Raw genomic sequence first — 10,973 nt, forward strand, 5'->3', positions numbered from 1 at the left:
ACCATGACAACCCTTGTTCTTAAATTATAGACTCTGAAGGCTTTTGTGGAAAGTGGATATCCAACAAAAATTCCTTCATCAGCTTTTAGATAAAATTTGGATAGTTGTTCAGGATGAGTCTTAAGAACAAAACACTTGCATCTAAATACATGAAAATACTTCAGATTTGGCTTCTTTTTCTTCACCATCTCATATGGTGTCTTTCCATGTTTGTTGATAAGTGTTGCATTCTGAGTAAAATAAGCAGTCTGCACAGCTTCAACCCAAAAATAGGTTGGTAACTTTGCTTCATCAAGCATAGTTCGTGCAACTTCAATAAGAGTTCTATTATTTCTTTCAACAACTCTATTTTGCTGTGGAGTTCCAGGAGCATAAAATTCGTGCTTGATTCCAAGGTCTTTGCAGAACCCTTCCATAATCAAATTCTTGAACTCAGTGCCATTATCACTTCTTATGATTTTCACAGAGTCTTTGACCAATTTATTCAGTTGTTTGACATGATCAATCAAGATAGATGCAGTTTCACTTTTTGTGTGCAAGAAATACACCCATGTATATCTGGTGAACTCATCCACTATGACCATAACATATTTCTTCTTTGCAATAGACATGACATTCACTGGACCAAATAGATCAACATGTAGTAGGTGATAAGGCTCAAGAATTGAAGATTCAGTCTTGCTCTTGAATGAAGATTTTCTTTGTTTTTCCTTTTGACATGAATCACAAAGGCCATCAGGAGCAAATACTGATTTTGGCAGTCCTCTCACAAGATCTTTCTTGACTAGTTCATTTATGTTGTTGAAATTTAAATGAGAGAGTTTCTTGTGCCAATCCCAACTTTCTTCAATTGATGCTCTACTTAACAGACAGATTGCAGAACCATCAGTACTTGTTGAAAGCTTAGCTTCATAAATGTTACCATACATGTATCCTTTCAGAACAACTTTGTATGTAGATTTGCTTACAACTTCACAGTGTTCTTCAAAGAAATCCACATGATAACCTCTGTCACAGATGTGACTAACACTCAGCAGATTGTGTTGAAGTCCTGAGACTAGAGCTACTATTTCAATGATGACATTCCCAAGATTGATATTGCCATATCCCAGAGTTTTTCCAATGTTGCCATCTCTATAAGAAACACCTGTGCCAGCTTTCTCCACAAAGTCTGATAGCAGGGCTTTATTTCCAGTCATATGTCCTGAACATCCACTATCCAGAACTAGAATATTTTTCCTGTTGCCCTGCAATCACAAAGACCACTAATGATTAGTTTTAAGGACCCATACTTGTTTGGATCCTTTGGCCTTATTAAGTTTGTTAACATTTGTAGCGGATTTAACATCAGAGTTTATGTTAACATTTTTCTTATCAGAATTTACAGTATCAGACTTTGCATCAGAACTTACACTAGAAGGAATAATGCTAACTTTTTTTAAAGAAGGTTTTATTTGATAATAATCATAGTACAAACTATGATATTTCTTACAAGTATAAATGGAATGCCATAAACTACCACAATAAAAACAAGGATTTTGTGGCCTATATCTAACAGACTGACTCTTAACTCCTGATTTTGAAGGTAAGGAGTTTATGTTCTTATTCTTCCTGCAAAAAGAAGCCAGATGGTTAGAATTTCCACAGTTATAACATTTCTTTCTAGGAGCATTAGGAATAGGCTTATAATCATTGCTTTTATTCACACCTTCCTTTCCATTCCTATTTTTCCTAGGTGGTTTTACCTTGTTTACATTCTTAACATCTTTCAGCTTATGCTTAAGCTGCTTCTTTTTCATTAAGCTTATGTTTACTTCAGTTGGCTTACCCTGTTTTGGTTTGTCAGAAGTTAATTTCTCTTTAACTTCTGATTTATCAATATCAGACTTTACAGCAACAAACTTAATAGGATTTACCTTTGGCTTTTGTTTAACAACTATAGGCTCAATCTCTACAGTTCCCTTATCATTCTTATCATCTCCATAACCTAAGCCCTCTTTCCAGTTTCCACTACTTAACAAATTCTGAGTTGTTCTGCCAGAGTTAGTCCAAGTCCTGATAATCTCTCTTTCCTTTTCTAACTCATTTTTTAGAGATTCATTCATTTTAAGTACTTCATCCCTAACATAGAAAACATCATCTCTATCTTTCCGAGTTTGATGGAACATGACTAACTCTTTTTCTAAATAATCATTCCTCTTTTTACAAGCAAGATTTTCAGAAGTTAATCTTTCACATGTTAAAGTTTGATCTCTATAACTAATGAACATGGTTTTAAGATATCTTCTCAACTCATTAATATCATCAGTATGAAAGGCATAAGTAGTTTGAGGTACCTTTAACTCAGCAGCATCAGAACTGCTATCAGCATTTGCCATCAAGGCATAGTTCTCCTCACTTTCAGAATCTGAAGTGTCTGTCCAGCTTTTCTTCTTTGTGACAAGAGCCTTGCCTTTGTCACTCTTCACTTTCTTGCAATCAGGAGATATGTGGCCTTTCTCACCACAGTTGTAGCATTTGACATTTGTGTAATCTCCTCTGTCAGACTTCCCTCCTTTGCCTTCAGATTTTCTGAAACCTTTCTTATCAGAACTTGCACATTTCCTGAAAAACTTCTTTCCCCTTCTGAATTTCCTGTATGCAATCTTTGTGATTCCTTTCACCATAAGAGCACACAGCTTCATCATCTCTTCATCAGGGTCCATCTCATATAGACTTTCAATTTTTGAATCCTCATCACTATCAGAACTTGATGACTCAGTATCAGACTTTGTGATGAGAGCCTTTCCTTTGCCTTTCTTTGAGACAGCCACTTTAGGGGATTCCTCCTCAGCCTTAAGAGCAATTGTCCTTGACTTTCTCCCTTGCCTCTTGCTTCTTTGATCCATCTCAAGTTCATGAGTCTTGAGCATACCATAAATTTCATCAAGAGTAGTTTCATCAAGAGCATAGTTATCTCTTATAGTTGTGGCCTTCAAATCCCAACTTTCAGGAAGAGTTAAAAGGAATTTGAGATTAGTATCTTCAAGATCATATTCCTTATCCACCAGTGACAGATCATTCAAGAGTTTGACAAATCTATCATATAAACCAGTTAATGACTCATCAGGTTTTTTGTCAAAGTGCTCATACTCCTGAGTGAGTATAGTCCTCCTATTCTTCTTAATTGAATCAGTTCCCTGGCATCTTGTCTCCAAGGCATCCCATATCTCCTTTGCATTCTTGTAGTTAATTACCCTATTTGACATGAGATTATCAATGGCACTGTGCAGCAAATGTCTTACCTTTGCATCCTTTGCAATAGATGAGATATCTTCAGTTGTATATTCACTTTTCTCCTTTGGTACAGTCTGTGTTGGCTGATCTGTAACTACAACAGAGAGCTTAGTTGGCTTATGTGGTCCTTTATTAATTCTCAAGGTATTCTGGATCTATAGCTTCCAGAAACATAGACATCCTCACCTTCCATATGGGATACTCAGAAAGTTTCAGAATGGGAACCCTAATAGTCTCATATCGATTATGGATTTGAGTCTTTGGAGTTTCTTCAGTTTTGGTGGGCTTGGTTGGAGTTTGTGCTTCTTCCGACATGATTGTTTTTGGATCTTTACTGTATGTATGTTAACAGATTGCTCTGATACCACTTATTAGGTCACACACACTGTAGAAGGGGGTTGAATACAGTGTTTACTACAATCAAATCGAATATAAGAACTCAAGTAACAGAACACAGATTGTATTCAACACAATAAACTCTGTTACAAAGAACTGTTCTCTCTCAGTGATGAACAAATTATCACGAGAGTTGCTAGGGTTACAATGAATACTAATCTCGATTAAGATAACACATATAGTGTAAACCCTATGTTTGTGTTTTTATACTACACAATTACAAGATAATCTTCTAATTGATATCGAATATAATTCTGCTTCCTAATATATATCAACTAGTTATCTTTTCTTCCAAGTATTCTATTCTTCATAGAATTCTTCTCCATGCATATCTCTTCTTATGTTTGTCTCGATCTTCTTTCCTTCAATCAGCCGCCTTCCTTATCTGAAAGTCTCCTTAAGTCCTGATATTATCTCCTAATAAATATCTCCTGATAACTTAAGCTCTGACAACTTAAGTTCTGATATCTTAAGTCCTGACTTCAGTATAAGTACCGATTTCCAGTTATGTACTGATTTGTCCTGTTAAGTAAGATCTGAAAACTAAACACAAATCATATTAGTCATGACATCACAAATATATCTAATATATCTTATTATTCTTGGGAATCTGTTTGATATGAGAGCATGATGGCTTGGTAATCCTAATTAGACATATCTGAGGTTAGCAGCTGTTGAGAGATGTGAGCAAGTCCAGACAACTGATCCACTAGAAGATCATCCACAGTTGTTGGCTGAGCTTCAGTTGTATGCAACCATTGGGAGATGAGGTGAGGTTTTTGAGAGGTTGAGTTCGAGGGTTGAAGTGTACGGTCAGAACCACCTGTGACAGGAGTCACAGTTTGACTCACAGATTTCTCTATGTTTATGACAGGGTGTTGTTCATCACCAGTTGTGGGAACCTCCATTTGAATTGGAAGGGATTTTATTGTGCTACTATCATTTACAACAACCTCAAAACCTTGTGTGTTTTGCACCACACTGTCACTTAAATGTGCTATACTTACCTCCTCTATGACAGGATCATTGGCAATTATACTCCCAGCTTCAATTGTCAAAGCAATTACAGCCAAGGTTTTGAGGGGAGTTGTTCCTGGAGAAGGAACCTCCAATTGAATTGAAGAGGATTTAGATAGCTCCCCCTCAGGAGTACTACCCTCAAACCTTGCAGTCTGTGAAGACTGATTTGCATATGAAGGTGCATTTGTTATCTTCATGGGGTCTTCAGTAAAAACTGATGAATCCCCCGTATTTATGTTGGTGTCATCAAGGTCTACCCCAGCATGTAGCCTCTCACCAACTAATTGTGGTGTCTGGGTGGTGAGAAAGGTTTCTTGAACCAAATCACTTGATTGGGGAAACACTTGAGGATTTGATTCATGTGCTTCAATATAGGAAGAAGAAATGTTAGATATAAGATTTTGAAGTTTAGGACTGAGTGTTGGCTACCCCTGAATGGATGAGGGAGCTTCAAGGGATGTGCTCTCCTTGTGTGTGCCATCCTTATTTCTCCTACCATACGCTTGGATTTGTTCAAGTGTTGGCTATACAGACTCTTTATACGATGCATTGGGGAGAATGCATTTTTCAATAGGAACACCCTGTTGAGAGGATGTCTCTAGAATCTTTTTTGGTCCTATTTGTACAACTGCATCCTTTTGGTAGTATACAGAGGTGGTTTGAGTGGTCAACTCAGTTTTCTTAGCCTTCTTTATTTTTCTGACCAAAGGTGACTCGGGTTGTATTTGTTCCTCACCACTCTCATTCATTGTTGTTAGGTTATCTCCTTTCTCTTCTTTTTACTCACTTCTTCCTTTTGAGAGGATGAAGTGGTTGGTTTCCTAGCTGTTATTTGTTTTGAAGAAGTGGTTTCATCTTGGGAAGGCCCCTGTTGGTTTTCCTGTAAAACTTCTACAGGTTCAGGGACCATAGTTGTACTGGATTGAACATTTGATCTCATATCAGGCATAGGGTAAGGATAAGTCTTAAACCTCTCCATCATGAATGGAGTGATTTTCAGACTCACATTAACCTTATTCTTTATAGTAAGTAAACCAAATATAATTTTGGATACTTGCTTACAATTGCCTATTTTACTGTTGTATATGCCATTCGATAAATGTATGTCTATTACTTTATGATTTAAAGTATACACGATAAATCTAGGGGAAAAAAATCTTTACTTCTAGCAGATTGGGGCATGGTCAGCCTGGTTGCAAGTTCTTCCAGGATCAATAGACCAACATTCAAGTGTCGGTTGTGGGCTATTGAGAACACTAGCTTCTGCACCACACTTGAGATGTTGTCATATACTGTCTTTCTGCATGTGAAGACCCTTACTATAGAATCAAACATAAAGGACCACTCCTTCCTTAGGTTTGTTCTGTTCAAGCTTGCCAAGTTGATTCTTCCATCATAGTTGATGAAGTCCATAAACTCAGCTAGTTCATCTTGGGTTGGCACATCCACTAGATTTGCAGTTGGAAGAGCCAAAGCTGCATTCATATCTTGCTCATTGAACTCTATATATGTGCCTCCAATTATGCAAGTTATCACCAACGATACAGAGTTGCCATTCATTACAGTTCTCACCACAACTGTTGTCCAAAACTCATGCAGAACATCCAAGTACAGGACTGGGTTAGCAGTTAAAGCACCTGGAAGATAGGATTCAGACAAGAATTTCACAAACCTCTTGAAACTATCAGGGGCTTGGTTAGCATCAGTGAAAGCAATGTAGTTGGTTCCTTTCTCTGGGATTACAGCTCTAACATTGTTGAGTGCCATTGTTGTTGAGTAAGGGAGAATGGGTAAGAAAAATTAGTGGAAAAGAGTTTGAAATGAGAGAGAAATCGGTTTGGAATTGAAAAAGCTAGGTCACTTAGAGTTCTCGAAGGCGTAAGTATATATGTATCGAGATGTCTGGGTATTTATAGTAAAAGTAGATGACTTATCGAGAAGTCAAAAATAGACATTTGGAGTATACTTATCGAGAAGTCATTTTGAAAGTGAATTACATATCGAGAAGTTATTTTAATTTACTCTTTTAGAGAACTAAAAATTAACTTATCGAGATGTCAAATAAATACCCAGTTTGTCCAAAAATGGATTGAATTGTTTCCAATTTTTATTTGAATAAATTAGAATAAAATCAGAATAATTTTGTCAAAAGTATTTTACTAAAGTAATTTATTGGATTAAATTATTTCAGTTCTGAGTTATTTATAAGTCTAAAATTATAGTCGTAGAGAACTCTGTGAGTTAACACTTATAGAGAACTCTACAATGACTTATCAATAAGTCATAATAAACCTTATCGAGAAGTCACTCGAGAAGTCAGTAAATTGACTTATTGATAACTCACTCGAGAAGTCTTAAAATGACTTGTCGATAAGTCAATTTGACTTATCGAGAACTCAGTTCTCAATATACTTTTGATGACTTTGATTATGCCTTGTGTTAATTTTACATATTGAGAATGTAAATTAACATTCAGACAGTTTACTTAGAATTTGAAAAATTCCAAGCTGAATTTTGAATTTTAAAAAATAAATATGCAGAAATTTCTGAAATATTTAAAATTCATATTTCAGTTAATTTCTAATTAAATCAAATTAATTTTAATTTACTAGAAATTAATCAGCTGCAACATATTAGCTGAGTTCTTGCCGTAGGATGAAGAGTTAAGCATTCCAATTTCACCTACAAGTCTAGTGAAAGTTGCTTCATCCAAAAGTTTAGTAAAAATGTCAGCTAATTATTTTTCTGTTGGAAAAAAAATGAGCTCAATGGTACCATTTACAGCATGTTCTATGATAAAATGGTACCTTACATCAATGTGCTTTGTTCTAGAATGATTAACTAGATTAGCCACAATAGATATAGCACTAGTATTGTCACACATGATCAGAACTTTTTATAACACTAGGCCATAATCCATTAGCCGATTTCTAATCCAAAGCACTTGAGCACATCAACTTCTAGCAGCTATGTATTCATCTTCAGTTGTGGAAGTTGACACAGATTGTTGTTTCTTGCTATACCAGGATACAAGTCTTTGTCACTGATAGCTTCCACTAGTACTATTTCTGTCAACCCTGAATCTAGCAAAATCTGCATCTGTGTATCCAACAGCTTCAAAACCAGTTCCCTTAGGATACCATAATCCCAAATTTGGAGTCCCCTTCAAGTATCTGAAAATCCTTTTCACAGCCATCAAATGTGATTCTTTTGGATTGGCTTGAAATCTTGCACACAGACATGTTGCAAACATGATGTCTGGTCTACTTGCAGTCGAGTAAAGTAATGATCCAATCATTCCTCTATAGCTTGAAATATCTATACTCTTGCCCTTTTTATCTTTATCCAACTTTGTTGTTGTAGACATAGGTGTAGATACAGGTGAACAATCAACCATACCAAACTTTTCAATAAATCTTTAACATACTTAGTTTGGCCGATGAAGATTCCATCACTTCTTTGACTGACTTGAAGTCTAAGAAAGTAACTTAATTCCCCCATCATACTCATTTCATATTCACTTTGCATAAGCTTAGAGAATCTTTGACAGAGCTTCTCATTAGTAGAACCAAATATGATATCATCCACATAAATCTGAACCAGGATCATATCACCACCATGTAGCTTGTAGAAGAGTGTCTTGTCTATTGTTCCTCTAGTGAAACCATGTTTAAGTAGAAATTATATCACTGTGTCATACCAAGCTCTAGGTGCCTGCTTTGGTCCATATAGAGCCTTGAGTAGCTTGTACACAAAATTTGGAAATTCTGGATCTTCAAAGCCAGGTGGCTGTTGCACATAAACTTATTCTTCTAACTCACCATTTAGGAAGGCACTCTTGACATTCATTTGATATACTTTAAATTTTGAATGTGCAGCAAATACTGGAAAAATCCTTATTGCTTTAAGTCTTGCAACTGGAGCAAAAGTTTCATCATAATCAATTTCTTCTTCCTGTGAGTCACCTTTTGTAACTAACCTTGCCTTGTTTCTGGTAACTATACCATTTTCATCCATTTTGTTCCTGAACACCCATTTTGTTCCAATTACACTTCTGTTCTTTGGTGCAGGAACTAACTCTCAAACTTTGCTCTTTCAAACTGATTAGGCTCTTCTTGCATGGCAGATATCCAATCAGGATCTATTAGAGCTTCTTCAGTTTTCTTAGGCTCTACTTGAGATTAAAAGCATGCATGTAGGCACTCATTAGCAGTTGCACTTCAATTCCTTACACCAGCATTAGGATCACCAATTATTGCATTTTAATTGTGACTCCTATCCCATTTTCTGGTGTGAGTTTGTTGACTGGTGCCTTCATCATTTTTCTTCATTATTTGTATAACTGGTAGATTCTTCTTCTCTTTCTCCCCATGAGTTTGTGCTATCAAATTCAGGTTTATGAGATGAGCTTCTATTTTAATGATTTTCCTGTTCAGTAGTTTCTTCATTCATCATCTGTTGTGCATTGCCTTCATCCTCTTCATCAGAATCACTGTTAATGTTGAGATTTTCAAATACAAGGGCTTCAGCATCATTATTAGCAAGACATTCCAATCCTGGACACTTGTCATCATCAAAAGTCACATCTGTGCTCTCCGTGATTTTATTTTGATCAATTACATAGATCTTGTAGGCAGTTCTCTCTAATGAATATCCCAGAAAAATTGCTTCAAAAACCTTTGAGTCAAATTTTCCCACACATACATAAGTAACACATTTGAATACTACATTAATATTTTTCTATATAAAGCTATTTATGCTCTTTTGCAAATCAATGTGAGACTTTTTTTCTTCCATAAATTTTCACTACTAAGAAAATAGGTTTGAATAATCATATCTCATTCATCCCGTAGTCATTTTTAATGATCCAAAGTGTCTCGAAAAGCTCTATCGGAGGAGAACGCATTCTAGGTGTCACTTGTTACGCTCACGCAACATTCATCCACTCAATTATTGCTCAAATTAACTTGACAATGTAGGACTATAACACATATTTTTTAACAACTTTCATACTTGAGGGTGGTCCCCTTCTCTTATCGAGATCATATGAAACACGAATTTCTACAAACTCCTCGGCAACTAAAACAAACCACTCTTGTAGTAACTATCTTCCCGACCAATTTCATTGAGGAAAGTCATTTATAAAATGCTTTGGAGTTGTTCCATTTTTGTCGTCGCATCCGACCCTAACTACCGGGAAGATTATTTTTATTAATTTGAAGATGAAATGTGATCAATGCATTGATATATGATAGAAGTGACCTTGCAAATGACGGAAATAAGTCCCCTCCCAAGCCAATATTTTTTAATAAATTGTAGAAGCCAACCATTATTTTCAAACCACATCGTTTCAATTTGTCGAATAACAGAAGGATTATTCTCTGGAAACTATCAGCTCTGCCCTTGTAAACACTGTGGAATTCTTGTAGTGCATTAGTAACTTTTGCATATATTGTAGTACGGTGCACTAATTTCAGGACATCAAAGTATATGATAAGTGCATCATGATATATCTTTAGAAAACCAGGAATTAGAATGTAGATGTTTTCCATCAATAAGGAACATATATTTTTGACCTCCACATTCTTCATTATTTGTACCCTACGAACTCAAAGTATTTGGAAAAGACAATAAGTAAGCCTTTCTACAGGTTCCAACTCAGGAAATTTCACGTAATTTTCCAATATAGAATCCACATTTCTAAAAAAATTAACAACGAGTAACACAAAGAATGCATCTCATTCTTGATCCATTTTCGGATATAACATCGAATCCTGTACAAATACATTAATTCTTACACAAATAGACTAGTCCTGTCATCCTTGTTTTAAACATAATTTTTCTAATTTAAATTAAGTTTTGGATCTGTATCTTTAAAAATTACAAGTTAGTTTGATTTTTCTTTCATCCAAATACAAGTATAGTATACGGTTAAATATAATATCCAATTATATATTATGCATTATTTATGATGCATAAACTTACAAGGGAAAACATATGTGAATTTACTATCATTCTTCATAGTTTTCACAACGAATATAAAAGATGTCTAATTATTATCGTTGTAAATTATAACAGAACAAAGATATCAAAATATATAACAATATTTAAATCCTTATCCCGGGAGAGTAATTTTCTTTTTTTTTCAAGACCAAATGAAATAAGAAATTTCTGCTTCAATAATTGCTCAGTTACAAAAAAAAATTATTCGTATAGTAAAAAATCACCAAGGTCAATTTTATTAACAAAAGTCACTTTGAGAGTGTCCTTGATCTATTTTA

This window comes from Apium graveolens, chromosome 8 (genome assembly GCF_009905375.1).
Source record: "Apium graveolens cultivar Ventura chromosome 8, ASM990537v1, whole genome shotgun sequence".
NCBI classification, from domain to species: domain Eukaryota; kingdom Viridiplantae; phylum Streptophyta; class Magnoliopsida; order Apiales; family Apiaceae; genus Apium; species Apium graveolens.